Consider the following 23,488-nt stretch of genomic DNA (forward strand, 5'->3'; position numbering starts at 1 on the left):
AATGGGAGTTCCCTCCTTCTCAATAGTCCTACATGATCTGTCATAAAAGTCCACAAATGTAAGAAAGCATTGAAATGCTCCTTTAATTACTACGGGGTACGCAAGCTCAGTTTCCGTAGTGTAGTGGTTATCACGTTCGCCTAACACGCGAAAGGTCCCCGGTCCGAAACCGGGCGGAAGCATGCGTCTTTGCTTATGCGTCCTGATATAAAAGTGTCTGACTGCAGGCACTGCTTGAACTTGTGGGGTTCTACTGCTGTTTGGGACACAGACAAGAGAAAGTACTCAAATCTGGTTCAGGTCTCTGACATCTGTAACCTTTGGATGCTCGTCTTGCTAAAGAGTTGTCTATGGCCCAAATTTCTGCAAACTCCACAGACTTCACACAAATCAACAAATCTCCAGTCGCTATATTTCCTGAAGATGGAGGCACAGACTAAGCTCTTGGAAATGACTGGCTCTAGGTGGCCTGCACAGGACTTGGGCCTATTTTCAGCCAATGCCCAAGGCAATGAAACAAATGGGCGCTTTAGGCAACAGTTCTGCTGCCAGAGGTTCTGGGGTTCTTAGGGCAGCATATGTTGAGCTGTGCTTGCTTTAGTGAACTCCTAAATGTCCAAAGTTTAAGTGAGCCTAACATGGAGACTACAGTTCAGACTCCTTGCTAGAGTGCGTCTGTCTCTTCTCCATGGCTCCTTTTACTTCAAGGCCATGATAGGAACATGTCACCAAATTTGTCAGAGTGCGAGATTACTCAGTGAGACACATTGGAAAGCCAAACAAGCTGTCTTTCGGGGTTTCCGTAGTGTAGTGGTTATCACGTTCGCCTCACACGCGAAAGGTCCCCGGTCCGAAACCGGGCGGAAACATGGGTCTTTTCCTTCTTTGGTTACAAGGGAATTGATATTCACTCTTTAGACAACTCTGCTTGTCCAGCATTTTCTCTGTTTTACTTGCATCCCTATTGAGAATTAAGTCTCTTGGTTTTGTCTTCTGTAGGTTGTGTGCTAGCCAAACAAAGGACATCAAAGAGCTTGTCAAGAAGAAGATCGGGGCCTTCAGAGGTGGCAAAGGGATTGGAAGTGGGAAGAGTGCAAGAGGAAAAGTTGACTTGAGTCAAGGTGGCTAATGAACGATACAGCAGGAAGCTGAAGTGGAAAGTGCAGCAGAAGAGCATGAGCGAGGTTTGGTGCAGCATGAAGACCATGTGCAGATGAGATCAGCCAACACAAGAGGAGTGGAACTGACTGGGCCACTAACTTGCTCTTCAACTGACTAGATTCTTATGCTAGCGTGTGCTAATGCTAATGTACCTGTGGAGCAAAGTGCTAGAAAGCCAAATGAGGTTCCACTGAGACTTGAACTCAGATCGCTGGATTCAGAGTCCAGAGTGCTAACCATTACACCATGGAACCCTGCCTGAAGCACACAAAAGATCTGTGTCAAACAGGCATAAAAGTGTAGTTCCTGGTAAACCGATGGGGATTTCTACACGGCCAGCCAAATTTTACCTGTCATACCTGCTGCGAATCGCAGCTTGACGTGACCATTGCAGTGCTTCAGAGGTCCTCGTTAGTATAGTGGACAGTATCTCCGCCTGTCACGCGGAAGACCGGGGTTCGATTCCCCGACGGGGAGTGAGCAGTTTCCTTCTCTGTTCTTCCTTTTACCTGCAATGACCACACACACCTTAATCGCACACCAGATCCTAGTCAATCTAATAATCTAGTCCTATAATGGGCTTGAAGAAACATGAATTCCACCTGTGCGCTCACAAGTCGAAAAGGTCTTCTCAGAAAGAGCTCCCATCAGAAGAGATGCTAGTCCAAGAGAACACTGCTTGTGCAGCATTTTCTCTGTTTTACGTGCGTCCCTACTGACAAATAAGTTTCTTGGTCTTGTCTTCTGTAGATTGTGTGCTAGCCAAACAAAGGACATCAAAGAGCTTGTCAACCAGAAGATCAGCTCCCATGACAAGAGATGCAATCTTGAGATCACAATTTGCATTGTCAATACAGCCATAAGTGGGGGAGTGCTTGAAGAATGACACAAATGGGAGTTCCCTCCTTCTCAATAGTCCTACATGATCTGTCATAAAAGTCCACAAATGTAAGAAAGCATTGAAATGCTCCTTTAATTACTACGGGGTACGCAAGCTCAGTTTCCGTAGTGTAGTGGTTATCACGTTCGCCTAACACGCGAAAGGTCCCCGGTCCGAAACCGGGCGGAAGCATGCGTCTTTGCTTATGCGTCCTGATATAAAAGTGTCTGACTGCAGGCACTGCTTGAACTTGTGGGGTTCTACTGCTGTTTGGGACACAGACAAGAGAAAGTACTCAAATCTGGTTCAGGTCTCTGACATCTGTAACCTTTGGATGCTCGTCTTGCTAAAGAGTTGTCTATGGCCCAAATTTCTGCAAACTCCACAGACTTCACACAAATCAACAAATCTCCAGTCGCTATATTTCCTGAAGATGGAGGCACAGACTAAGCTCTTGGAAATGACTGGCTCTAGGTGGCCTGCACAGGACTTGGGCCTATTTTCAGCCAATGCCCAAGGCAATGAAACAAATGGGCGCTTTAGGCAACAGTTCTGCTGCCAGAGGTTCTGGGGTTCTTAGGGCAGCATATGTTGAGCTGTGCTTGCTTTAGTGAACTCCTAAATGTCCAAAGTTTAAGTGAGCCTAACATGGAGACTACAGTTCAGACTCCTTGCTAGAGTGCGTCTGTCTCTTCTCCATGGCTCCTTTTACTTCAAGGCCATGATAGGAACGTGTCACCAAATTTGTCAGAGTGCGAGATTACTCAGTGAGACACATTGGAAAGCCAAACAAGCTGTCTTTCGGGGTTTCCGTAGTGTAGTGGTTATCACGTTTGCCTCACACGCGAAAGGTCCCCGGTCCGAAACCGGGCGGAAACATGGGTCTTTTCCTTCTTTGGTTACAAGGGAATTGATATTCACTCTTTAGACAACTCTGCTTGTCCAGCATTTTCTCTGTTTTACTTGCATCCCTATTGAGAATTAAGTCTCTTGGTTTTGTCTTCTGTAGGTTGTGTGCTAGCCAAACAAAGGACATCAAAGAGCTTGTCAAGAAGAAGATCGGGGCCTTCAGAGGTGGCAAAGGGATTGGAAGTGGGAAGAGTGCAAGAGGAAAAGTTGACTTGAGTCAAGGTGGCTAATGAACGATACAGCAGGAAGCTGAAGTGGAAAGTGCAGCAGAAGAGCATGAGCGAGGTTTGGTGCAGCATGAAGACCATGTGCAGATGAGATCAGCCAACACAAGAGGAGTGGAACTGACTGGGCCACTAACTTGCTCTTCAACTGACTAGATTCTTATGCTAGCGTGTGCTAATGCTAATGTACCTGTGGAGCAAAGTGCTAGAAAGCCAAATGAGGTTCCACTGAGACTTGAACTCAGATCGCTGGATTCAGAGTCCAGAGTGCTAACCATTACACCATGGAACCCTGCCTGAAGCACACAAAAGATCTGTGTCAAACAGGCATAAAAGTGTAGTTCCTGGTAAACCGATGGGGATTTCTACACGGCCAGCCAAATTTTACCTGTCATACCTGCTGCGAATCGCAGCTTGACGTGACCATTGCAGTGCTTCAGAGGTCCTCGTTAGTATAGTGGACAGTATCTCCGCCTGTCACGCGGAAGACCGGGGTTCGATTCCCCGACGGGGAGTGAGCAGTTTCCTTCTCTGTTCTGCCTTTTACCTGCAATGACCACACACACCTTAATCGCACACCAGATCCTAGTCAATCTAATAATCTAGTCCTATAATGGGCTTGAAGAAACATGAATTCCACCTGTGCGCTCACAAGTCGAAAAGGTCTTCTCAGAAAGAGCTCCCATCAGAAGAGATGCTAGTCCAAGAGAACACTGCTTGTGCAGCATTTTCTCTGTTTTACGTGCGTCCCTACTGACAAATAAGTTTCTTGGTCTTGTCTTCTGTAGATTGTGTGCTAGCCAAACAAAGGACATCAAAGAGCTTGTCAACCAGAAGATCAGCTCCCATGACAAGAGATGCAATCTTGAGATCACAATTTGCATTGTCAATACAGCCATAAGTGGGGGAGTGCTTGAAGAATGACACAAATGGGAGTTCCCTCCTTCTCAATAGTCCTACATGATCTGTCATAAAAGTCCACAAATGTAAGAAAGCATTGAAATGCTCCTTTAATTACTACAGGGTACGTAAGCTCAGTTTCCATAGTGTAGTGGTTATCACGTTCGCCTAACACGCGAAAGGTCCCCGGTCCGAAACCGGGCGGAAGCATGCGTCTTTGCTTATGCGTCCTGATATAAAAGTGTCTGACTGCAGGCACTGCTTGAACTTGTGGGGTTCTACTGCTGTTTGGGACACAGACAAGAGAAAGTACTCAAATCTGGTTCAGGTCTCTGACATCTGTAACCTTTGGATGCTCGTCTTGCTAAAGAGTTGTCTATGGCCCAAATTTCTGCAAACTCCACAGACTTCACACAAATCAACAAATCTCCAGTCGCTATATTTCCTGAAGATGGAGGCACAGACTAAGCTCTTGGAAATGACTGGCTCTAGGTGGCCTGCACAGGACTTGGGCCTATTTTCAGCCAATGCCCAAGGCAATGAAACAAATGGGCGCTTTAGGCAACAGTTCTGCTGCCAGAGGTTCTGGGGTTCTTAGGGCAGCATATGTTGAGCTGTGCTTGCTTTAGTGAACTCCTAAATGTCCAAAGTTTAAGTGAGCCTAACATGGAGACTACAGTTCAGACTCCTTGCTAGAGTGCGTCTGTCTCTTCTCCATGGCTCCTTTTACTTCAAGGCCATGATAGGAACATGTCACCAAATTTGTCAGAGTGCGAGATTACTCAGTGAGACACATTGGAAAGCCAAACAAGCTGTCTTTCGGGGTTTCCGTAGTGTAGTGGTTATCACGTTCGCCTCACACGCGAAAGGTCCCCGGTCCGAAACCGGGCGGAAACATGGGTCTTTTCCTTCTTTGGTTACAAGGGAATTCATATTCACTCTTTAGACAACTCTGCTTGTCCAGCATTTTCTCTGTTTTACTTGCATCCCTATTGAGAATTAAGTCTCTTGGTTTTGTCTTCTGTAGGTTGTGTGCTAGCCAAACAAAGGACATCAAAGAGCTTGTCAAGAAGAAGATCGGGGCCTTCAGAGGTGGCAAAGGGATTGGAAGTGGGAAGAGTGCAAGAGGAAAAGTTGACTTGAGTCAAGGTGGCTAATGAACGATACAGCAGGAAGCTGAAGTGGAAAGTGCAGCAGAAGAGCATGAGCGAGGTTTGGTGCAGAATGAAGACCATGTGCAGATGAGATCAGCCAACACAAGAGGAGTGGAACTGACTGGGCCACTAACTTGCTCTTCAACTGACTAGATTCTTATGCTAGCGTGTGCTAATGCTAATGTACCTGTGGAGCAAAGTGCTAGAAAGCCAAATGAGGTTCCACTGAGACTTGAACTCAGATCGCTGGATTCAGAGTCCAGAGTGCTAACCATTACACCATGGAACCCTGCCTGAAGCACACAAAAGATCTGTGTCAAACAGGCATAAAAGTGTAGTTCCTGGTAAACCGATGGGGATTTCTACACGGCCAGCCAAATTTTACCTGTCATACCTGCTGCGAATCGCAGCTTGACGTGACCATTGCAGTGCTTCAGAGGTCCTCGTTAGTATAGTGGACAGTATCTCCGCCTGTCACGCGGAAGACCGGGGTTCGATTCCCCGACGGGGAGTGAGCAGTTTCCTTCTCTGTTCTGCCTTTTACCTGCAATGACCACACACACCTTAATCGCACACCAGATCCTAGTCAATCTAATAATCTAGTCCTATAATGGGCTTGAAGAAACATGAATTCCACCTGTGCGCTCACAAGTCGAAAAGGTCTTCTCAGAAAGAGCTCCCATCAGAAGAGATGCTAGTCCAAGAGAACACTGCTTGTGCAGCATTTTCTCTGTTTTACGTGCGTCCCTACTGACAAATAAGTTTCTTGGTCTTGTCTTCTGTAGATTGTGTGCTAGCCAAACAAAGGACATCAAAGAGCTTGTCAACCAGAAGATCAGCTCCCATGACAAGAGATGCAATCTTGAGATCACAATTTGCATTGTCAATACAGCCATAAGTGGGGGAGTGCTTGAAGAATGACACAAATGGGAGTTCCCTCCTTCTCAATAGTCCTACATGATCTGTCATAAAAGTCCACAAATGTAAGAAAGCATTGAAATGCTCCTTTAATTCATACGGGGTACGCAAGCTCAGTTTCCGTAGTGTAGTGGTTATCACGTTCGCCTAACACGCGAAAGGTCCCCGGTCCGAAACCGGGCGGAAGCATGCGTCTTTGCTTATGCGTCCTGATATAAAAGTGTCTGACTGCAGGCACTGCTTGAACTTGTGGGGTTCTACTGCTGTTTGGGACACAGACAAGAGAAAGTACTCAAATCTGGTTCAGGTCTCTGACATCTGTAACCTTTGGATGCTCGTCTTGCTAAAGAGTTGTCTATGGCCCAAATTTCTGCAAACTCCACAGACTTCACACAAATCAACAAATCTCCAGTCGCTATATTTCCTGAAGATGGAGGCACAGACTAAGCTCTTGGAAATGACTGGCTCTAGGTGGCCTGCACAGGACTTGGGCCTATTTTCAGCCAATGCCCAAGGCAATGAAACAAATGGGCGCTTTAGGCAACAGTTCTGCTGCCAGAGGTTCTGGGGTTCTTAGGGCAGCATATGTTGAGCTGTGCTTGCTTTAGTGAACTCCTAAATGTCCAAAGTTTAAGTGAGCCTAACATGGAGACTACAGTTCAGACTCCTTGCTAGAGTGCGTCTGTCTCTTCTCCATGGCTCCTTTTACTTCAAGGCCATGATAGGAACATGTCACCAAATTTGTCAGAGTGCGAGATTACTCAGTGAGACACATTGGAAAGCCAAACAAGCTGTCTTTCGGGGTTTCCGTAGTGTAGTGGTTATCACGTTCGCCTCACACGCGAAAGGTCCCCGGTCCGAAACCGGGCGGAAACATGGGTCTTTTCCTTCTTTGGTTACAAGGGAATTGATATTCACTCTTTAGACAACTCTGCTTGTCCAGCATTTTCTCTGTTTTACTTGCATCCCTATTGAGAATTAAGTCTCTTGGTTTTGTCTTCTGTAGGTTGTGTGCTAGCCAAACAAAGGACATCAAAGAGCTTGTCAAGAAGAAGATCGGGGCCTTCAGAGGTGGCAAAGGGATTGGAAGTGGGAAGAGTGCAAGAGGAAAAGTTGACTTGAGTCAAGGTGGCTAATGAACGATACAGCAGGAAGCTGAAGTGGAAAGTGCAGCAGAAGAGCATGAGCGAGGTTTGGTGCAGCATGAAGACCATGTGCAGATGAGATCAGCCAACACAAGAGGAGTGGAACTGACTGGGCCACTAACTTGCTCTTCAACTGACTAGATTCTTATGCTAGCGTGTGCTAATGCTAATGTACCTGTGGAGCAAAGTGCTAGAAAGCCAAATGAGGTTCCACTGAGACTTGAACTCAGATCGCTGGATTCAGAGTCCAGAGTGCTAACCATTACACCATGGAACCCTGCCTGAAGCACACAAAAGATCTGTGTCAAACAGGCATAAAAGTGTAGTTCCTGGTAAACCGATGGGGATTTCTACACGGCCAGCCAAATTTTACCTGTCATACCTGCTGCGAATCGCAGCTTGACGTGACCATTGCAGTGCTTCAGAGGTCCTCGTTAGTATAGTGGACAGTATCTCCGCCTGTCACGCGGAAGACCGGGGTTCGATTCCCCGACGGGGAGTGAGCAGTTTCCTTCTCTGTTCTGCCTTTTACCTGCAATGACCACACACACCTTAATCGCACACCAGATCCTAGTCAATCTAATAATCTAGTCCTATAATGGGCTTGAAGAAACATGAATTCCACCTGTGCGCTCACAAGTCGAAAAGGTCTTCTCAGAAAGAGCTCCCATCAGAAGAGATGCTAGTCCAAGAGAACACTGCTTGTGCAGCATTTTCTCTGTTTTACGTGCGTCCCTACTGACAAATAAGTTTCTTGGTCTTGTCTTCTGTAGATTGTGTGCTAGCCAAACAAAGGACATCAAAGAGCTTGTCAACCAGAAGATCAGCTCCCATGACAAGAGATGCAATCTTGAGATCACAATTTGCATTGTCAATACAGCCATAAGTGGGGGAGTGCTTGAAGAATGACACAAATGGGAGTTCCCTCCTTCTCAATAGTCCTACATGATCTGTCATAAAAGTCCACAAATGTAAGAAAGCATTGAAATGCTCCTTTAATTACTACGGGGTACGCAAGCTCAGTTTCCGTAGTGTAGTGGTTATCACGTTCGCCTAACACGCGAAAGGTCCCCGGTCCGAAACCGGGCGGAAGCATGCGTCTTTGCTTATGCGTCCTGATATAAAAGTGTCTGACTGCAGGCACTGCTTGAACTTGTGGGGTTCTACTGCTGTTTGGGACACAGACAAGAGAAAGTACTCAAATCTGGTTCAGGTCTCTGACATCTGTAACCTTTGGATGCTCGTCTTGCTAAAGAGTTGTCTATGGCCCAAATTTCTGCAAACTCCACAGACTTCACACAAATCAACAAATCTCCAGTCGCTATATTTCCTGAAGATGGAGGCACAGACTAAGCTCTTGGAAATGACTGGCTCTAGGTGGCCTGCACAGGACTTGGGCCTATTTTCAGCCAATGCCCAAGGCAATGAAACAAATGGGCGCTTTAGGCAACAGTTCTGCTGCCAGAGGTTCTGGGGTTCTTAGGGCAGCATATGTTGAGCTGTGCTTGCTTTAGTGAACTCCTAAATGTCCAAAGTTTAAGTGAGCCTAACATGGAGACTACAGTTCAGACTCCTTGCTAGAGTGCGTCTGTCTCTTCTCCATGGCTCCTTTTACTTCAAGGCCATGATAGGAACATGTCACCAAATTTGTCAGAGTGCGAGATTACTCAGTGAGACACATTGGAAAGCCAAACAAGCTGTCTTTCGGGGTTTCCGTAGTGTAGTGGTTATCACGTTCGCCTCACACGCGAAAGGTCCCCGGTCCGAAACCGGGCGGAAACATGGGTCTTTTCCTTCTTTGGTTACAAGGGAATTGATATTCACTCTTTAGACAACTCTGCTTGTCCAGCATTTTCTCTGTTTTACTTGCATCCCTATTGAGAATTAAGTCTCTTGGTTTTGTCTTCTGTAGGTTGTGTGCTAGCCAAACAAAGGACATCAAAGAGCTTGTCAAGAAGAAGATCGGGGCCTTCAGAGGTGGCAAAGGGATTGGAAGTGGGAAGAGTGCAAGAGGAAAAGTTGACTTGAGTCAAGGTGGCTAATGAACGATACAGCAGGAAGCTGAAGTGGAAAGTGCAGCAGAAGAGCATGAGCGAGGTTTGGTGCAGCATGAAGACCATGTGCAGATGAGATCAGCCAACACAAGAGGAGTGGAACTGACTGGGCCACTAACTTGCTCTTCAACTGACTAGATTCTTATGCTAGCGTGTGCTAATGCTAATGTACCTGTGGAGCAAAGTGCTAGAAAGCCAAATGAGGTTCCACTGAGACTTGAACTCAGATCGCTGGATTCAGAGTCCAGAGTGCTAACCATTACACCATGGAACCCTGCCTGAAGCACACAAAAGATCTGTGTCAAACAGGCATAAAAGTGTAGTTCCTGGTAAACCGATGGGGATTTCTACACGGCCAGCCAAATTTTACCTGTCATACCTGCTGCGAATCGCAGCTTGACGTGACCATTGCAGTGCTTCAGAGGTCCTCGTTAGTATAGTGGACAGTATCTCCGCCTGTCACGCGGAAGACCGGGGTTCGATTCCCCGACGGGGAGTGAGCAGTTTCCTTCTCTGTTCTGCCTTTTACCTGCAATGACCACACACACCTTAATCGCACACCAGATCCTAGTCAATCTAATAATCTAGTCCTATAATGGGCTTGAAGAAACATGAATTCCACCTGTGCGCTCACAAGTCGAAAAGGTCTTCTCAGAAAGAGCTCCCATCAGAAGAGATGCTAGTCCAAGAGAACACTGCTTGTGCAGCATTTTCTCTGTTTTACGTGCGTCCCTACTGACAAATAAGTTTCTTGGTCTTGTCTTCTGTAGATTGTGTGCTAGCCAAACAAAGGACATCAAAGAGCTTGTCAACCAGAAGATCAGCTCCCATGACAAGAGATGCAATCTTGAGATCACAATTTGCATTGTCAATACAGCCATAAGTGGGGGAGTGCTTGAAGAATGACACAAATGGGAGTTCCCTCCTTCTCAATAGTCCTACATGATCTGTCATAAAAGTCCACAAATGTAAGAAAGCATTGAAATGCTCCTTTAATTACTACGGGGTACGCAAGCTCAGTTTCCGTAGTGTAGTGGTTATCACGTTCGCCTAACACGCGAAAGGTCCCCGGTCCGAAACCGGGCGGAAGCATGCGTCTTTGCTTATGCGTCCTGATATAAAAGTGTCTGACTGCAGGCACTGCTTGAACTTGTGGGGTTCTACTGCTGTTTGGGACACAGACAAGAGAAAGTACTCAAATCTGGTTCAGGTCTCTGACATCTGTAACCTTTGGATGCTCGTCTTGCTAAAGAGTTGTCTATGGCCCAAATTTCTGCAAACTCCACAGACTTCACACAAATCAACAAATCTCCAGTCGCTATATTTCCTGAAGATGGAGGCACAGACTAAGCTCTTGGAAATGACTGGCTCTAGGTGGCCTGCACAGGACTTGGGCCTATTTTCAGCCAATGCCCAAGGCAATGAAACAAATGGGCGCTTTAGGCAACAGTTCTGCTGCCAGAGGTTCTGGGGTTCTTAGGGCAGCATATGTTGAGCTGTGCTTGCTTTAGTGAACTCCTAAATGTCCAAAGTTTAAGTGAGCCTAACATGGAGACTACAGTTCAGACTCCTTGCTAGAGTGCGTCTGTCTCTTCTCCATGGCTCCTTTTACTTCAAGGCCATGATAGGAACATGTCACCAAATTTGTCAGAGTGCGAGATTACTCAGTGAGACACATTGGAAAGCCAAACAAGCTGTCTTTCGGGGTTTCCGTAGTGTAGTGGTTATCACGTTCGCCTCACACGCGAAAGGTCCCCGGTCCGAAACCGGGCGGAAACATGGGTCTTTTCCTTCTTTGGTTACAAGGGAATTGATATTCACTCTTTAGACAACTCTGCTTGTCCAGCATTTTCTCTGTTTTACTTGCATCCCTATTGAGAATTAAGTCTCTTGGTTTTGTCTTCTGTAGGTTGTGTGCTAGCCAAACAAAGGACATCAAAGAGCTTGTCAAGAAGAAGATCGGGGCCTTCAGAGGTGGCAAAGGGATTGGAAGTGGGAAGAGTGCAAGAGGAAAAGTTGACTTGAGTCAAGGTGGCTAATGAACGATACAGCAGGAAGCTGAAGTGGAAAGTGCAGCAGAAGAGCATGAGCGAGGTTTGGTGCAGCATGAAGACCATGTGCAGATGAGATCAGCCAACACAAGAGGAGTGGAACTGACTGGGCCACTAACTTGCTCTTCAACTGACTAGATTCTTATGCTAGCGTGTGCTAATGCTAATGTACCTGTGGAGCAAAGTGCTAGAAAGCCAAATGAGGTTCCACTGAGACTTGAACTCAGATCGCTGGATTCAGAGTCCAGAGTGCTAACCATTACACCATGGAACCCTGCCTGAAGCACACAAAAGATCTGTGTCAAACAGGCATAAAAGTGTAGTTCCTGGTAAACCGATGGGGATTTCTACACGGCCAGCCAAATTTTACCTGTCATACCTGCTGCGAATCGCAGCTTGACGTGACCATTGCAGTGCTTCAGAGGTCCTCGTTAGTATAGTGGACAGAATCTCCGCCTGTCACGCGGAAGACCGGGGTTCGATTCCCCGACGGGGAGTGAGCAGTTTCCTTCTCTGTTCTTCCTTTTACCTGCAATGACCACACACACCTTAATCGCACACCAGATCCTAGTCAATCTAATAATCTAGTCCTATAATGGGCTTGAAGAAACATGAATTCCACCTGTGCGCTCACAAGTCGAAAAGGTCTTCTCAGAAAGAGCTCCCATCAGAAGAGATGCTAGTCCAAGAGAACACTGCTTGTGCAGCATTTTCTCTGTTTTACGTGCGTCCCTACTGACAAATAAGTTTCTTGGTCTTGTCTTCTGTAGATTGTGTGCTAGCCAAACAAAGGACATCAAAGAGCTTGTCAACCAGAAGATCAGCTCCCATGACAAGAGATGCAATCTTGAGATCACAATTTGCATTGTCAATACAGCCATAAGTGGGGGAGTGCTTGAAGAATGACACAAATGGGAGTTCCCTCCTTCTCAATAGTCCTACATGATCTGTCATAAAAGTCCACAAATGTAAGAAAGCATTGAAATGCTCCTTTAATTACTACGGGGTACGCAAGCTCAGTTTCCGTAGTGTAGTGGTTATCACGTTCGCCTAACACGCGAAAGGTCCCCGGTCCGAAACCGGGCGGAAGCATGCGTCTTTGCTTATGCGTCCTGATATAAAAGTGTCTGACTGCAGGCACTGCTTGAACTTGTGGGGTTCTACTGCTGTTTGGGACACAGACAAGAGAAAGTACTCAAATCTGGTTCAGGTCTCTGACATCTGTAACCTTTGGATGCTCGTCTTGCTAAAGAGTTGTCTATGGCCCAAATTTCTGCAAACTCCACAGACTTCACACAAATCAACAAATCTCCAGTCGCTATATTTCCTGAAGATGGAGGCACAGACTAAGCTCTTGGAAATGACTGGCTCTAGGTGGCCTGCACAGGACTTGGGCCTATTTTCAGCCAATGCCCAAGGCAATGAAACAAATGGGCGCTTTAGGCAACAGTTCTGCTGCCAGAGGTTCTGGGGTTCTTAGGGCAGCATATGTTGAGCTGTGCTTGCTTTAGTGAACTCCTAAATGTCCAAAGTTTAAGTGAGCCTAACATGGAGACTACAGTTCAGACTCCTTGCTAGAGTGCGTCTGTCTCTTCTCCATGGCTCCTTTTACTTCAAGGCCATGATAGGAACATGTCACCAAATTTGTCAGAGTGCGAGATTACTCAGTGAGACACATTGGAAAGCCAAACAAGCTGTCTTTCGGGGTTTCCGTAGTGTAGTGGTTATCACGTTTGCCTCACACGCGAAAGGTCCCCGGTCCGAAACCGGGCGGAAACATGGGTCTTTTCCTTCTTTGGTTACAAGGGAATTGATATTCACTCTTTAGACAACTCTGCTTGTCCAGCATTTTCTCTGTTTTACTTGCATCCCTATTGAGAATTAAGTCTCTTGGTTTTGTCTTCTGTAGGTTGTGTGCTAGCCAAACAAAGGACATCAAAGAGCTTGTCAAGAAGAAGATCGGGGCCTTCAGAGGTGGCAAAGGGATTGGAAGTGGGAAGAGTGCAAGAGGAAAAGTTGACTTGAGTCAAGGTGGCTAATGAACGATACAGCAGGAAGCTGAAGTGGAAAGTGCAGCAGAAGAGCATGAGCGAGGTTTGGTGCAGCATGAAGACCATGTGCAGATGAGATCAGCCAACACAAGAGGAGTGGAACTGACTGGGCCACTAACTTGCTCTTCAACTGACTAGATTCTTATGCTAGCGTGTGCTAATGCTAATGTACCTGTGGAGCAAAGTGCTAGAAAGCCAAATGAGGTTCCACTGAGACTTGAACTCAGATCGCTGGATTCAGAGTCCAGAGTGCTAACCATTACACCATGGAACCCTGCCTGAAGCACACAAAAGATCTGTGTCAAACAGGCATAAAAGTGTAGTTCCTGGTAAACCGATGGGGATTTCTACACGGCCAGCCAAATTTTACCTGTCATACCTGCTGCGAATCGCAGCTTGACGTGACCATTGCAGTGCTTCAGAGGTCCTCGTTAGTATAGTGGACAGTATCTCCGCCTGTCACGCGGAAGACCGGGGTTCGATTCCCCGACGGGGAGTGAGCAGTTTCCTTCTCTGTTCTGCCTTTTACCTGCAATGACCACACACACCTTAATCGCACACCAGATCCTAGTCAATCTAATAATCTAGTCCTATAATGGGCTTGAAGAAACATGAATTCCACCTGTGCGCTCACAAGTCGAAAAGGTCTTCTCAGAAAGAGCTCCCATCAGAAGAGATGCTAGTCCAAGAGAACACTGCTTGTGCAGCATTTTCTCTGTTTTACGTGCGTCCCTACTGACAAATAAGTTTCTTGGTCTTGTCTTCTGTAGATTGTGTGCTAGCCAAACAAAGGACATCAAAGAGCTTGTCAACCAGAAGATCAGCTCCCATGACAAGAGATGCAATCTTGAGATCACAATTTGCATTGTCAATACAGCCATAAGTGGGGGAGTGCTTGAAGAATGACACAAATGGGAGTTCCCTCCTTCTCAATAGTCCTACATGATCTGTCATAAAAGTCCACAAATGTAAGAAAGCATTGAAATGCTCCTTTAATTACTACGGGGTACGCAAGCTCAGTTTCCGTAGTGTAGTGGTTATCACGTTCGCCTAACACGCGAAAGGTCCCCGGTCCGAAACCGGGCGGAAGCATGCGTCTTTGCTTATGCGTCCTGATATAAAAGTGTCTGACTGCAGGCACTGCTTGAACTTGTGGGGTTCTACTGCTGTTTGGGACACAGACAAGAGAAAGTACTCAAATCTGGTTCAGGTCTCTGACATCTGTAACCTTTGGATGCTCGTCTTGCTAAAGAGTTGTCTATGGCCCAAATTTCTGCAAACTCCACAGACTTCACACAAATCAACAAATCTCCAGTCGCTATATTTCCTGAAGATGGAGGCACAGACTAAGCTCTTGGAAATGACTGGCTCTAGGTGGCCTGCACAGGACTTGGGCCTATTTTCAGCCAATGCCCAAGGCAATGAAACAAATGGGCGCTTTAGGCAACAGTTCTGCTGCCAGAGGTTCTGGGGTTCTTAGGGCAGCATATGTTGAGCTGTGCTTGCTTTAGTGAACTCCTAAATGTCCAAAGTTTAAGTGAGCCTAACATGGAGACTACAGTTCAGACTCCTTGCTAGAGTGCGTCTGTCTCTTCTCCATGGCTCCTTTTACTTCAAGGCCATGATAGGAACATGTCACCAAATTTGTCAGAGTGCGAGATTACTCAGTGAGACACATTGGAAAGCCAAACAAGCTGTCTTTCGGGGTTTCCGTAGTGTAGTGGTTATCACGTTCGCCTCACACGCGAAAGGTCCCCGGTCCGAAACCGGGCGGAAACATGGGTCTTTTCCTTCTTTGGTTACAAGGGAATTGATATTCACTCTTTAGACAACTCTGCTTGTCCAGCATTTTCTCTGTTTTACTTGCATCCCTATTGAGAATTAAGTCTCTTGGTTTTGTCTTCTGTAGGTTGTGTGCTAGCCAAACAAAGGACATCAAAGAGCTTGTCAAGAAGAAGATCGGGGCCTTCAGAGGTGGCAAAGGGATTGGAAGTGGGAAGAGTGCAAGAGGAAAAGTTGACTTGAGTCAAGGTGGCTAATGAACGATACAGCAGGAAGCTGAAGTGGAAAGTGCAGCAGAAGAGCATGAGCGAGGTTTGGTGCAGCATGAAGACCATGTGCAGATGAGATCAGCCAACACAAGAGGAGTGGAACTGACTGGGCCACTAACTTGCTCTTCAACTGACTAGATTCTTATGCTAGGGTGTGCTAATGCTAATGTACCTGTGGAGCAAAGTGCTAGAAAGCCAAATGAGGTTCCACGGAGACTTGAACTCAGATCGCTGGATTCAGAGTCCAGAGTGCTAACCATTACACCATGGAACCCTGCCTGAAGCACACAAAAGATCTGTGTCAAACAGGCATAAAAGTGTAGTTCCTGGTAAACCGATGGGGATTTCTACACGGCCAGCCAAATTTTACCTGTCATACCTGCTGCGAATCGCAGCTTGACGTGACCATTGCAGTGCTTCAGAGGTCCTCGTTAGTATAGTGGACAGTATCTCCGCCTGTCACGCGGAAGACCGGGGTTCGATTCCCCGACGGGGAGTGAGCAGTTTCCTTCTCTGTTCTTCCTTTTACCTGCAATGACCACACACACCTTAATCGCACACCAGATCCTAGTCAATCTAATAATCTAGTCCTATAATGGGCTTGAAGAAACATGAATTCCACCTGTGCGCTCACAAGTCGAAAAGGTCTTCTCAGAAAGAGCTCCCATCAGAAGAGATGCTAGTCCAAGAGAACACTGCTTGTGCAGCATTTTCTCTGTTTTACGTGCGTCCCTACTGACAAATAAGTTTCTTGGTCTTGTCTTCTGTAGATTGTGTGCTAGCCAAACAAAGGACATCAAAGAGCTTGTCAACCAGAAGATCAGCTCCCATGACAAGAGATGCAATCTTGAGATCACAATTTGCATTGTCAATACAGCCATAAGTGGGGGAGTGCTTGAAGAATGACACAAATGGGAGTTCCCTCCTTCTCAATAGTCCTACATGATCTGTCATAAAAGTCCACAAATGTAAGAAAGCATTGAAATGCTCCTTTAATTACTACGGGGTACGCAAGCTCAGTTTCCGTAGTGTAGTGGTTATCACGTTCGCCTAACACGCGAAAGGTCCCCGGTCCGAAACCGGGCGGAAGCATGCGTCTTTGCTTATGCGTCCTGATATAAAAGTGTCTGACTGCAGGCACTGCTTGAACTTGTGGGGTTCTACTGCTGTTTGGGACACAGACAAGAGAACGTACTCAAATCTGGTTCAGGTCTCTGACATCTGTAACCTTTGGATGCTCGTCTTGCTAAAGAGTTGTCTATGGCCCAAATTTCTGCAAACTCCACAGACTTCACACAAATCAACAAATCTCCAGTCGCTATATTTCCTGAAGATGGAGGCACAGACTAAGCTCTTGGAAATGACTGGCTCTAGGTGGCCTGCACAGGACTTGGGCCTATTTTCAGCCAATGCCCAAGGCAATGAAACAAATGGGCGCTTTAGGCAACAGTTCTGCTGCCAGAGGTTCTGGGGTTCTTAGGGCAGCATATGTTGAGCTGTGCTTGCTTTAGTGAACTCCTAAATGTCCAAAGTTTAAGTGAGCCTAACATGGAGACTACAGTTCAGACTCCTTGCTAGAGTGCGTCTGTCTCTTCTCCATGGCTCCTTTTACTTCAAGGCCATGATAGGAACATGTCACCAAATTTGTCAGAGTGCGAGATTACTCAGTGAGACACATTGGAAAGCCAAACAAGCTGTCTTTTGGGGTTTCCGTAGTGTAGTGGTTATCACGTTCGCCTCACACGCGAAAGGTCCCCGGTCCGAAACCGGGCGGAAACATGGGTCTTTTCCTTCTTTGGTTACAAGGGAATTCATATTCACTCTTTAGACAACTCTGCTTGTCCAGCATTTTCTCTGTTTTACTTGCATCCCTATTGAGAATTAAGTCTCTTGGTTTTGTCTTCTGTAGGTTGTGTGCTAGCCAAACAAAGGACATCAAAGAGCTTGTCAAGAAGAAGATCGGGGCCTTCAGAGGTGGCAAAGGGATTGGAAGTGGGAAGAGTGCAAGAGGAAAAGTTGACTTGAGTCAAGGTGGCTAATGAACGATACAGCAGGAAGCTGAAGTGGAAAGTGCAGCAGAAGAGCATGAGCGAGGTTTGGTGCAGCATGAAGACCATGTGCAGATGAGATCAGCCAACACAAGAGGAGTGGAACTGACTGGGCCACTAACTTGCTCTTCAACTGACTAGATTCTTATGCTAGCGTGTGCTAATGCACCTGTGGAGCAAAGTGCTAGAAAGCCAAATGAGGTTCCACTGAGACTTGAACTCAGATCGCTGGATTCAGAGTCCAGAGTGCTAACCATTACACCATGGAACCCTGCCTGAAGCACACAAAAGATCTGTGTCAAACAGGCATAAAAGTGTAGTTCCTGGTAAACCGATGGGGATTTCTACACGGCCAGCCAAATTTTACCTGTCATACCTGCTGCGAATCGCAGCTTGACGTGACCATTGCAGTGCTTCAGAGGTCCTAGTTAGTATAGTGGACAGTATCTCCGCCTGTCACGCGGAAGACCGGGGTTCGATTCCCCGACGGGGAGTGAGCAGTTTCCTTCTCTGTTCTGCCTTTTACCTGCAATGACCACACACACCTTAATCGCACACCAGATCCTAGTCAATCTAATAATCTAGTCCTATAATGGGCTTGAAGAAACATGAATTCCACCTGTGCGCTCACAAGTCGAAAAGGTCTTCTCAGAAAGAGCTCCCATCAGAAGAGATGCTAGTCCAAGAGAACACTGCTTGTGCAGCATTTTCTCTGTTTTACGTGCGTCCCTACTGACAAATAAGTTTCTTGGTCTTGTCTTCTGTAGATTGTGTGCTAGCCAAACAAAGGACATCAAAGAGCTTGTCAACCAGAAGATCAGCTCCCATGACAAGAGATGCAATCTTGAGATCACAATTTGCATTGTCAATACAACCATAAGTGGGGGAGTGCTTGAAGAATGACACAAATGGGAGTTCCCTCCTTCTCAATAGTCCTACATGATATGTCATAAAAGTCCACAAATGTAAGAAAGCACTGAAATGCTCCTTTAATTACTACGGGGTACGCAAGCTCAGTTTCCGTAGTGTAGTGGTTATCACGTTCGCCTTACACGCGAAAGGTCCCCGGTCCGAAACCGGGCGGAAGCATGCGTCTTTGCTTATGCGTCCTGATATAAAAGTGTCTGACTTCAGGCACTGCTTGAACTTGTGGGGTTCTACTGCTGTTTGGGACACAGACAAGAGAAAGTACTCAAATCTGGTACAGGTCTCTGACATCTGTAACCTTTGGATGCTCGTCTTGCTAAAGAGTTGTCTATGGCCTAAATTTCTGCAAACTTCACAGACTTCACACAAATCAACACATCTCCAGTCGCTATATTTCCTGAAGATGGAGGCACAGACTAAGCTCTTGGAAATGACTGGCTCTAGGTGGCCTGCACAGGACTTGGGCCTATTTTCAGCCAATGCCCAAGGCAATGAAACAAATGGGCGCTTTAGGCAACAGTTCTGCTGCCAGAGGTTCTGGGGTTCTTAGGGCAGCATATGTTGAGCTGTGCTTGCTTTAGTGAACTCCTAAATGTCCAAAGTTTAAGTGAGCCTAACATGGAGACTACAGTTCAGACTCCTTGCTAGAGTGCGTCTGTCTCTTCTCCATGGCTCCTTTTACTTCAAGGCCATGATAGGAACATGTCACCAAATTTGTCAGAGTGCGAGATTACTCAGTGAGACACATTGGAAAGCCAAACAAGCTGTCTTTCGGGGTTTCCGTAGTGTAGTGGTTATCACGTTCGCCTCACACGCGAAAGGTCCCCGGTCCGAAACCGGGCGGAAACATGGGTCTTTTCCTTCTTTGGTTACAAGGGAATTGATATTCACTCTTTAGACAACTCTGCTTGTCCAGCATTTTCTCTGTTTTACTTGCATCCCTATTGAGAATTAAGTCTCTTGGTTTTGTCTTCTGTAGGTTGTGTGCTAGCCAAACAAAGGACATCAAAGAGCTTGTCAAGAAGAAGATCGGGGCCTTCAGAGGTGGCAAAGGGATTGGAAGTGGGAAGAGTGCAAGAGGAAAAGTTGACTTGAGTCAAGGTGGCTAATGAACGATACAGCAGGAAGCTGAAGTGGAAAGTGCAGCAGAAGAGCATGAGCGAGGTTTGGTGCAGCATGAAGACCATGTGCAGATGAGATCAGCCAACACAAGAGGAGTGGAACTGACTGGGCCACTAACTTGCTCTTCAACTGACTAGATTCTTATGCTAGCGTGTGCTAATGCTAATGTACCTGTGGAGCAAAGTGCTAGAAAGCCAAATGAGGTTCCACTGAGACTTGAACTCAGATCGCTGGATTCAGAGTCCAGAGTGCTAACCATTACACCATGGAACCCTGCCTGAAGCACACAAAAGATCTGTGTCAAACAGGCATAAAAGTGTAGTTCCTGGTAAACCGATGGGGATTTCTACACGGCCAGCCAAATTTTACCTGTCATACCTGCTGCGAATCGCAGCTTGACGTGACCATTGCAGTGCTTCAGAGGTCCTAGTTAGTATAGTGGACAGTATCTCCGCCTGTCACGCGGAAGACCGGGGTTCGATTCCCCGACGGGGAGTGAGCAGTTTCCTTCTCTGTTCTGCCTTTTACCTGCAATGACCACACACACCTTAATCGCACACCAGATCCTAGTCAATCTAATAATCTAGTCCTATAATGGGCTTGAAGAAACATGAATTCCACCTGTGCGCTCACAAGTCGAAAAGGTCTTCTCAGAAAGAGCTCCCATCAGAAGAGATGCTAGTCCAAGAGAACACTGCTTGTGCAGCATTTTCTCTGTTTTACGTGCGTCCCTACTGACAAATAAGTTTCTTGGTCTTGTCTTCTGTAGATTGTGTGCTAGCCAAACAAAGGACATCAAAGAGCTTGTCAACCAGAAGATCAGCTCTCATGACAAGAGATGCAATCTTGAGATCACAATTTGCATTGTCAATACAACCATAAGTGGGGGAGTGCTTGAAGAATGACACAAATGGGAGTTCCCTCCTTCTCAATAGTCCTACATGATATGTCATAAAAGTCCACAAATGTAAGAAAGCACTGAAATGCTCCTTTAATTACTACGGGGTACGCAAGCTCAGTTTCCGTAGTGTAGTGGTTATCACGTTCGCCTTACACGCGAAAGGTCCCCGGTCCGAAACCGGGCGGAAGCATGCGTCTTTGCTTCTGCGTCCTGATATAAAAGTGTCTGACTTCAGGCACTGCTTGAACTTGTGGGGTTCTACTGCTGTTTGGGACACAGACAAGAGAAAGTACTCAAATCTGGTACAGGTCTCTGACATCTGTAACCTTTGGATCCTCGTCTTGCTAAAGAGTTGTCTATGGCCTAAATTTCTGCAAACTTCACAGACTTCACACAAATCAACACATCTCCAGTCGCTATATTTCCTGAAGATGGAGGCACAGACTAAGCTCTTGGAAATGACTGGCTCTAGGTGGCCTGCACAGGACTTGGGCCTATTTTCAGCCAATGCCCAAGGCAATGAAACAAATGGGCGCTTTAGGCAACAGTTCTGCTGCCAGAGGTTCTGGGGTTCTTAGGGCAGCATATGTTGAGCTGTGCTTGCTTTAGTGAACTCCTAAATGTCCAAAGTTTAAGTGAGCCTAACATGGAGACTACAGTTCAGACTCCTTGCTAGAGTGCGTCTGTCTCTTCTCCATGGCTCCTTTTACTTCAAGGCCATGATAGGAACATGTCACCAAATTTGTCAGAGTGCGAGATTACTCAGTGAGACACATTGGAAAGCCAAACAAGCTGTCTTTCGGGGTTTCCGTAGTGTAGTGGTTATCACGTTCGCCTCACACGCGAAAGGTCCCCGGTCCGAAACCGGGCGGAAACATGGGTCTTTTCCTTCTTTGGTTACAAGGGAATTGATATTCACTCTTTAGACAACTCTGCTTGTCCAGCATTTTCTCTGTTTTACTTGCATCCCTATTGAGAATTAAGTCTCTTGGTTTTGTCTTCTGTAGGTTGTGTGCTAGCCAAACAAAGGACATCAAAGAGCTTGTCAAGAAGAAGATCGGGGCCTTCAGAGGTGGCAAAGGGATTGGAAGTGGGAAGAGTGCAAGAGGAAAAGTTGACTTGAGTCAAGGTGGCTAATGAACGATACAGCAGGAAGCTGAAGTGGAAAGTGCAGCAGAAGAGCATGAGCGAGGTTTGGTGCAGCATGAAGACCATGTGCAGATGAGATCAGCCAACACAAGAGGAGTGGAACTGACTGGGCCACTAACTTGCTCTTCAACTGACTAGATTCTTATGCTAGCGTGTGCTAATGCTAATGTACCTGTGGAGCAAAGTGCTAGAAAGCCAAATGAGGTTCCACTGAGACTTGAACTCAGATCGCTGGATTCAGAGTCCAGAGTGCTAACCATTACACCATGGAACCCTGCCTGAAGCACACAAAAGATCTGTGTCAAACAGGCATAAAAGTGTAGTTCCTGGTAAACCGATGGGGATTTCTACACGGCCAGCCAAATTTTACCTGTCATACCTGCTGCGAATCGCAGCTTGACATGACCATTGCAGTGCTTCAGAGGTCCTCGTTAGTATAGTGGACAGTATCTCCGCCTGTCACGCGGAAGACCGGGGTTCGATTCCCTGACGGGGAGTGAGCAGTTTCCTTCTCTGTTCTGCCTTTTACCTGCAATGACCACACACACCTTAATCGCACACCAGATCCTAGTCAATCTAATAATCTAGTCCTATAATGGGCTTGAAGAAACATGAATTCCACCTGTGCGCTCACAAGTCGAAAAGGTCTTCTCAGAAAGAGCTCCCATCAGAAGAGATGCTAGTCCAAGAGAACACTGCTTGTGCAGCATTTTCTCTGTTTTACGTGCGTCCCTACTGACAAATAAGTTTCTTGGTCTTGTCTTCTGTAGATTGTGTGCTAGCCAAACAAAGGACATCAAAGAGCTTGTAAACCAGAAGATCAGCTCCCATGACAAGAGATGCAATCTTGAGATCACAATTTGCATTGTCAATACAGCCATAAGTGGGGGAGTGCTTGAAGAATGACACAAATGGGAGTTCCCTCCTTCTCAATAGTCCTACATGATCTGTCATAAAAGTCCACAAATGTAAGAAAGCATTGAAATGCTCCTTTAATTACTACGGGGTACGCAAGCTCAGTTTCCGTAGTGTAGTGGTTATCACGTTCGCCTAACACGCGAAAGGTCCCCGGTCCGAAACCGGGCGGAAGCATGCGTCTTTGCTTATGCGTCCTGATATAAAAGTGTCTGACTGCAGGCACTGCTTGAACTTGTGGGGTTCTACTGCTGTTTGGGACACAGACAAGAGAAAGTACTCAAATCTGGTTCAGGTCTCTGACATCTGTAACCTTTGGATGCTCATCTTGCTAAAGAGTTGTCTATGGCCCAAATTTCTGCAAACTCCACAGACTTCACACAAATCAACAAATCTCCAGTCGCTATATTTCCTGAAGATGGAGGCACAGACTAAGCTCTTGGAAATGACTGGCTCTAGGTGGCCTGCACAGGACTTGGGCCTATTTTCAGCCAATGCCCAAGGCAATGAAACAAATGGGCGCTTTAGGCAACAGTTCTGCTGCCAGAGGTTCTGGGGTTCTTAGGGCAGCATATGTTGAGCTGTGCTTGCTTTAGTGAACTCCTAAATGTCCAAAGTTTAAGTGAGCCTAACATGGAGACTACAGTTCAGACTCCTTGCTAGAGTGCGTCTGTCTCTTCTCCATGGCTCCTTTTACTTCAAGGCCATGATAGGAACATGTCACCAAATTTGTCAGAGTGCGAGATTACTCAGTGAGACACATTGGAAAGCCAAACAAGCTGTCTTTTGGGGTTTCCGTAGTGTAGTGGTTATCACGTTCGCCTCACACGCGAAAGGTCCCCGGTCCGAAACCGGGCGGAAACATGGGTCTTTTCCTTCTTTGGTTACAAGGGAATTGATATTCACTCTTTAGACAACTCTGCTTGTC

At 46.5% G+C, this 23,488-nt stretch overlaps 44 non-coding genes across 44 annotated transcripts; 33 read left to right on the plus strand and 11 right to left on the minus strand.

Moving 5' to 3' along the window:
• The first annotated feature begins 109 nt into the window (after nt 1–109).
• trnav-aac (transfer RNA valine (anticodon AAC)) lies at nt 110–182 on the plus strand. The gene has a single exon. It is a non-coding gene; the product is annotated as a tRNA-Val (tRNA).
• Nucleotides 183–796: 614 nt separating this feature from the next.
• trnav-cac (transfer RNA valine (anticodon CAC)) lies at nt 797–869 on the plus strand. The gene has a single exon. It is a non-coding gene; the product is annotated as a tRNA-Val (tRNA).
• A 474-nt stretch (nt 870–1,343) lies between these two features.
• On the minus strand, nt 1,344–1,415 carry trnaq-cug (transfer RNA glutamine (anticodon CUG)). The gene has a single exon. It is a non-coding gene; the product is annotated as a tRNA-Gln (tRNA).
• Nucleotides 1,416–1,566: 151 nt separating this feature from the next.
• Nucleotides 1,567–1,638, plus strand: trnad-guc (transfer RNA aspartic acid (anticodon GUC)). Its single transcript has one exon. It is a non-coding gene; the product is annotated as a tRNA-Asp (tRNA).
• A 522-nt stretch (nt 1,639–2,160) lies between these two features.
• trnav-aac (transfer RNA valine (anticodon AAC)) lies at nt 2,161–2,233 on the plus strand. Its single transcript has one exon. It is a non-coding gene; the product is annotated as a tRNA-Val (tRNA).
• A 614-nt stretch (nt 2,234–2,847) lies between these two features.
• On the plus strand, nt 2,848–2,920 carry trnav-cac (transfer RNA valine (anticodon CAC)). The gene has a single exon. It is a non-coding gene; the product is annotated as a tRNA-Val (tRNA).
• A 474-nt stretch (nt 2,921–3,394) lies between these two features.
• On the minus strand, nt 3,395–3,466 carry trnaq-cug (transfer RNA glutamine (anticodon CUG)). The gene has a single exon. It is a non-coding gene; the product is annotated as a tRNA-Gln (tRNA).
• Nucleotides 3,467–3,617: 151 nt separating this feature from the next.
• On the plus strand, nt 3,618–3,689 carry trnad-guc (transfer RNA aspartic acid (anticodon GUC)). Its single transcript has one exon. It is a non-coding gene; the product is annotated as a tRNA-Asp (tRNA).
• Nucleotides 3,690–4,211: 522 nt separating this feature from the next.
• Nucleotides 4,212–4,284, plus strand: trnav-aac (transfer RNA valine (anticodon AAC)). The gene has a single exon. It is a non-coding gene; the product is annotated as a tRNA-Val (tRNA).
• Nucleotides 4,285–4,898: 614 nt separating this feature from the next.
• Nucleotides 4,899–4,971, plus strand: trnav-cac (transfer RNA valine (anticodon CAC)). Its single transcript has one exon. It is a non-coding gene; the product is annotated as a tRNA-Val (tRNA).
• Nucleotides 4,972–5,445: 474 nt separating this feature from the next.
• trnaq-cug (transfer RNA glutamine (anticodon CUG)) lies at nt 5,446–5,517 on the minus strand. Its single transcript has one exon. It is a non-coding gene; the product is annotated as a tRNA-Gln (tRNA).
• Nucleotides 5,518–5,668: 151 nt separating this feature from the next.
• Nucleotides 5,669–5,740, plus strand: trnad-guc (transfer RNA aspartic acid (anticodon GUC)). Its single transcript has one exon. It is a non-coding gene; the product is annotated as a tRNA-Asp (tRNA).
• A 522-nt stretch (nt 5,741–6,262) lies between these two features.
• On the plus strand, nt 6,263–6,335 carry trnav-aac (transfer RNA valine (anticodon AAC)). The gene has a single exon. It is a non-coding gene; the product is annotated as a tRNA-Val (tRNA).
• Nucleotides 6,336–6,949: 614 nt separating this feature from the next.
• On the plus strand, nt 6,950–7,022 carry trnav-cac (transfer RNA valine (anticodon CAC)). The gene has a single exon. It is a non-coding gene; the product is annotated as a tRNA-Val (tRNA).
• A 474-nt stretch (nt 7,023–7,496) lies between these two features.
• trnaq-cug (transfer RNA glutamine (anticodon CUG)) lies at nt 7,497–7,568 on the minus strand. Its single transcript has one exon. It is a non-coding gene; the product is annotated as a tRNA-Gln (tRNA).
• A 151-nt stretch (nt 7,569–7,719) lies between these two features.
• trnad-guc (transfer RNA aspartic acid (anticodon GUC)) lies at nt 7,720–7,791 on the plus strand. Its single transcript has one exon. It is a non-coding gene; the product is annotated as a tRNA-Asp (tRNA).
• A 522-nt stretch (nt 7,792–8,313) lies between these two features.
• On the plus strand, nt 8,314–8,386 carry trnav-aac (transfer RNA valine (anticodon AAC)). The gene has a single exon. It is a non-coding gene; the product is annotated as a tRNA-Val (tRNA).
• A 614-nt stretch (nt 8,387–9,000) lies between these two features.
• Nucleotides 9,001–9,073, plus strand: trnav-cac (transfer RNA valine (anticodon CAC)). Its single transcript has one exon. It is a non-coding gene; the product is annotated as a tRNA-Val (tRNA).
• Nucleotides 9,074–9,547: 474 nt separating this feature from the next.
• Nucleotides 9,548–9,619, minus strand: trnaq-cug (transfer RNA glutamine (anticodon CUG)). The gene has a single exon. It is a non-coding gene; the product is annotated as a tRNA-Gln (tRNA).
• A 151-nt stretch (nt 9,620–9,770) lies between these two features.
• trnad-guc (transfer RNA aspartic acid (anticodon GUC)) lies at nt 9,771–9,842 on the plus strand. Its single transcript has one exon. It is a non-coding gene; the product is annotated as a tRNA-Asp (tRNA).
• Nucleotides 9,843–10,364: 522 nt separating this feature from the next.
• Nucleotides 10,365–10,437, plus strand: trnav-aac (transfer RNA valine (anticodon AAC)). The gene has a single exon. It is a non-coding gene; the product is annotated as a tRNA-Val (tRNA).
• A 614-nt stretch (nt 10,438–11,051) lies between these two features.
• trnav-cac (transfer RNA valine (anticodon CAC)) lies at nt 11,052–11,124 on the plus strand. The gene has a single exon. It is a non-coding gene; the product is annotated as a tRNA-Val (tRNA).
• Nucleotides 11,125–11,598: 474 nt separating this feature from the next.
• trnaq-cug (transfer RNA glutamine (anticodon CUG)) lies at nt 11,599–11,670 on the minus strand. The gene has a single exon. It is a non-coding gene; the product is annotated as a tRNA-Gln (tRNA).
• Nucleotides 11,671–11,821: 151 nt separating this feature from the next.
• Nucleotides 11,822–11,893, plus strand: trnad-guc (transfer RNA aspartic acid (anticodon GUC)). The gene has a single exon. It is a non-coding gene; the product is annotated as a tRNA-Asp (tRNA).
• Nucleotides 11,894–12,415: 522 nt separating this feature from the next.
• trnav-aac (transfer RNA valine (anticodon AAC)) lies at nt 12,416–12,488 on the plus strand. The gene has a single exon. It is a non-coding gene; the product is annotated as a tRNA-Val (tRNA).
• A 614-nt stretch (nt 12,489–13,102) lies between these two features.
• trnav-cac (transfer RNA valine (anticodon CAC)) lies at nt 13,103–13,175 on the plus strand. The gene has a single exon. It is a non-coding gene; the product is annotated as a tRNA-Val (tRNA).
• A 474-nt stretch (nt 13,176–13,649) lies between these two features.
• On the minus strand, nt 13,650–13,721 carry trnaq-cug (transfer RNA glutamine (anticodon CUG)). The gene has a single exon. It is a non-coding gene; the product is annotated as a tRNA-Gln (tRNA).
• A 151-nt stretch (nt 13,722–13,872) lies between these two features.
• Nucleotides 13,873–13,944, plus strand: trnad-guc (transfer RNA aspartic acid (anticodon GUC)). Its single transcript has one exon. It is a non-coding gene; the product is annotated as a tRNA-Asp (tRNA).
• Nucleotides 13,945–14,466: 522 nt separating this feature from the next.
• Nucleotides 14,467–14,539, plus strand: trnav-aac (transfer RNA valine (anticodon AAC)). Its single transcript has one exon. It is a non-coding gene; the product is annotated as a tRNA-Val (tRNA).
• A 614-nt stretch (nt 14,540–15,153) lies between these two features.
• On the plus strand, nt 15,154–15,226 carry trnav-cac (transfer RNA valine (anticodon CAC)). The gene has a single exon. It is a non-coding gene; the product is annotated as a tRNA-Val (tRNA).
• A 474-nt stretch (nt 15,227–15,700) lies between these two features.
• On the minus strand, nt 15,701–15,772 carry trnaq-cug (transfer RNA glutamine (anticodon CUG)). The gene has a single exon. It is a non-coding gene; the product is annotated as a tRNA-Gln (tRNA).
• Nucleotides 15,773–15,923: 151 nt separating this feature from the next.
• Nucleotides 15,924–15,995, plus strand: trnad-guc (transfer RNA aspartic acid (anticodon GUC)). The gene has a single exon. It is a non-coding gene; the product is annotated as a tRNA-Asp (tRNA).
• Nucleotides 15,996–16,517: 522 nt separating this feature from the next.
• Nucleotides 16,518–16,590, plus strand: trnav-aac (transfer RNA valine (anticodon AAC)). The gene has a single exon. It is a non-coding gene; the product is annotated as a tRNA-Val (tRNA).
• A 614-nt stretch (nt 16,591–17,204) lies between these two features.
• Nucleotides 17,205–17,277, plus strand: trnav-cac (transfer RNA valine (anticodon CAC)). Its single transcript has one exon. It is a non-coding gene; the product is annotated as a tRNA-Val (tRNA).
• A 468-nt stretch (nt 17,278–17,745) lies between these two features.
• Nucleotides 17,746–17,817, minus strand: trnaq-cug (transfer RNA glutamine (anticodon CUG)). The gene has a single exon. It is a non-coding gene; the product is annotated as a tRNA-Gln (tRNA).
• Nucleotides 17,818–18,562: 745 nt separating this feature from the next.
• On the plus strand, nt 18,563–18,635 carry trnav-uac (transfer RNA valine (anticodon UAC)). Its single transcript has one exon. It is a non-coding gene; the product is annotated as a tRNA-Val (tRNA).
• Nucleotides 18,636–19,249: 614 nt separating this feature from the next.
• On the plus strand, nt 19,250–19,322 carry trnav-cac (transfer RNA valine (anticodon CAC)). The gene has a single exon. It is a non-coding gene; the product is annotated as a tRNA-Val (tRNA).
• Nucleotides 19,323–19,796: 474 nt separating this feature from the next.
• Nucleotides 19,797–19,868, minus strand: trnaq-cug (transfer RNA glutamine (anticodon CUG)). Its single transcript has one exon. It is a non-coding gene; the product is annotated as a tRNA-Gln (tRNA).
• A 745-nt stretch (nt 19,869–20,613) lies between these two features.
• Nucleotides 20,614–20,686, plus strand: trnav-uac (transfer RNA valine (anticodon UAC)). Its single transcript has one exon. It is a non-coding gene; the product is annotated as a tRNA-Val (tRNA).
• Nucleotides 20,687–21,300: 614 nt separating this feature from the next.
• trnav-cac (transfer RNA valine (anticodon CAC)) lies at nt 21,301–21,373 on the plus strand. The gene has a single exon. It is a non-coding gene; the product is annotated as a tRNA-Val (tRNA).
• A 474-nt stretch (nt 21,374–21,847) lies between these two features.
• On the minus strand, nt 21,848–21,919 carry trnaq-cug (transfer RNA glutamine (anticodon CUG)). Its single transcript has one exon. It is a non-coding gene; the product is annotated as a tRNA-Gln (tRNA).
• A 151-nt stretch (nt 21,920–22,070) lies between these two features.
• trnad-guc (transfer RNA aspartic acid (anticodon GUC)) lies at nt 22,071–22,142 on the plus strand. Its single transcript has one exon. It is a non-coding gene; the product is annotated as a tRNA-Asp (tRNA).
• Nucleotides 22,143–22,664: 522 nt separating this feature from the next.
• On the plus strand, nt 22,665–22,737 carry trnav-aac (transfer RNA valine (anticodon AAC)). Its single transcript has one exon. It is a non-coding gene; the product is annotated as a tRNA-Val (tRNA).
• A 614-nt stretch (nt 22,738–23,351) lies between these two features.
• trnav-cac (transfer RNA valine (anticodon CAC)) lies at nt 23,352–23,424 on the plus strand. Its single transcript has one exon. It is a non-coding gene; the product is annotated as a tRNA-Val (tRNA).
• The last annotated feature ends 64 nt before the right edge of the window (nt 23,425–23,488 follow it).

Source organism: Aulonocara sp. 'chitande type north' Nkhata Bay, linkage group LG8, assembly GCF_057382095.1.
Source record: "Aulonocara sp. 'chitande type north' Nkhata Bay isolate Kocher_YH1m ecotype deep benthic linkage group LG8, A_spYH_male_GT1.1, whole genome shotgun sequence".
NCBI classification, from domain to species: Eukaryota; Metazoa; Chordata; class Actinopteri; order Cichliformes; family Cichlidae; genus Aulonocara; species Aulonocara sp. 'chitande type north' Nkhata Bay.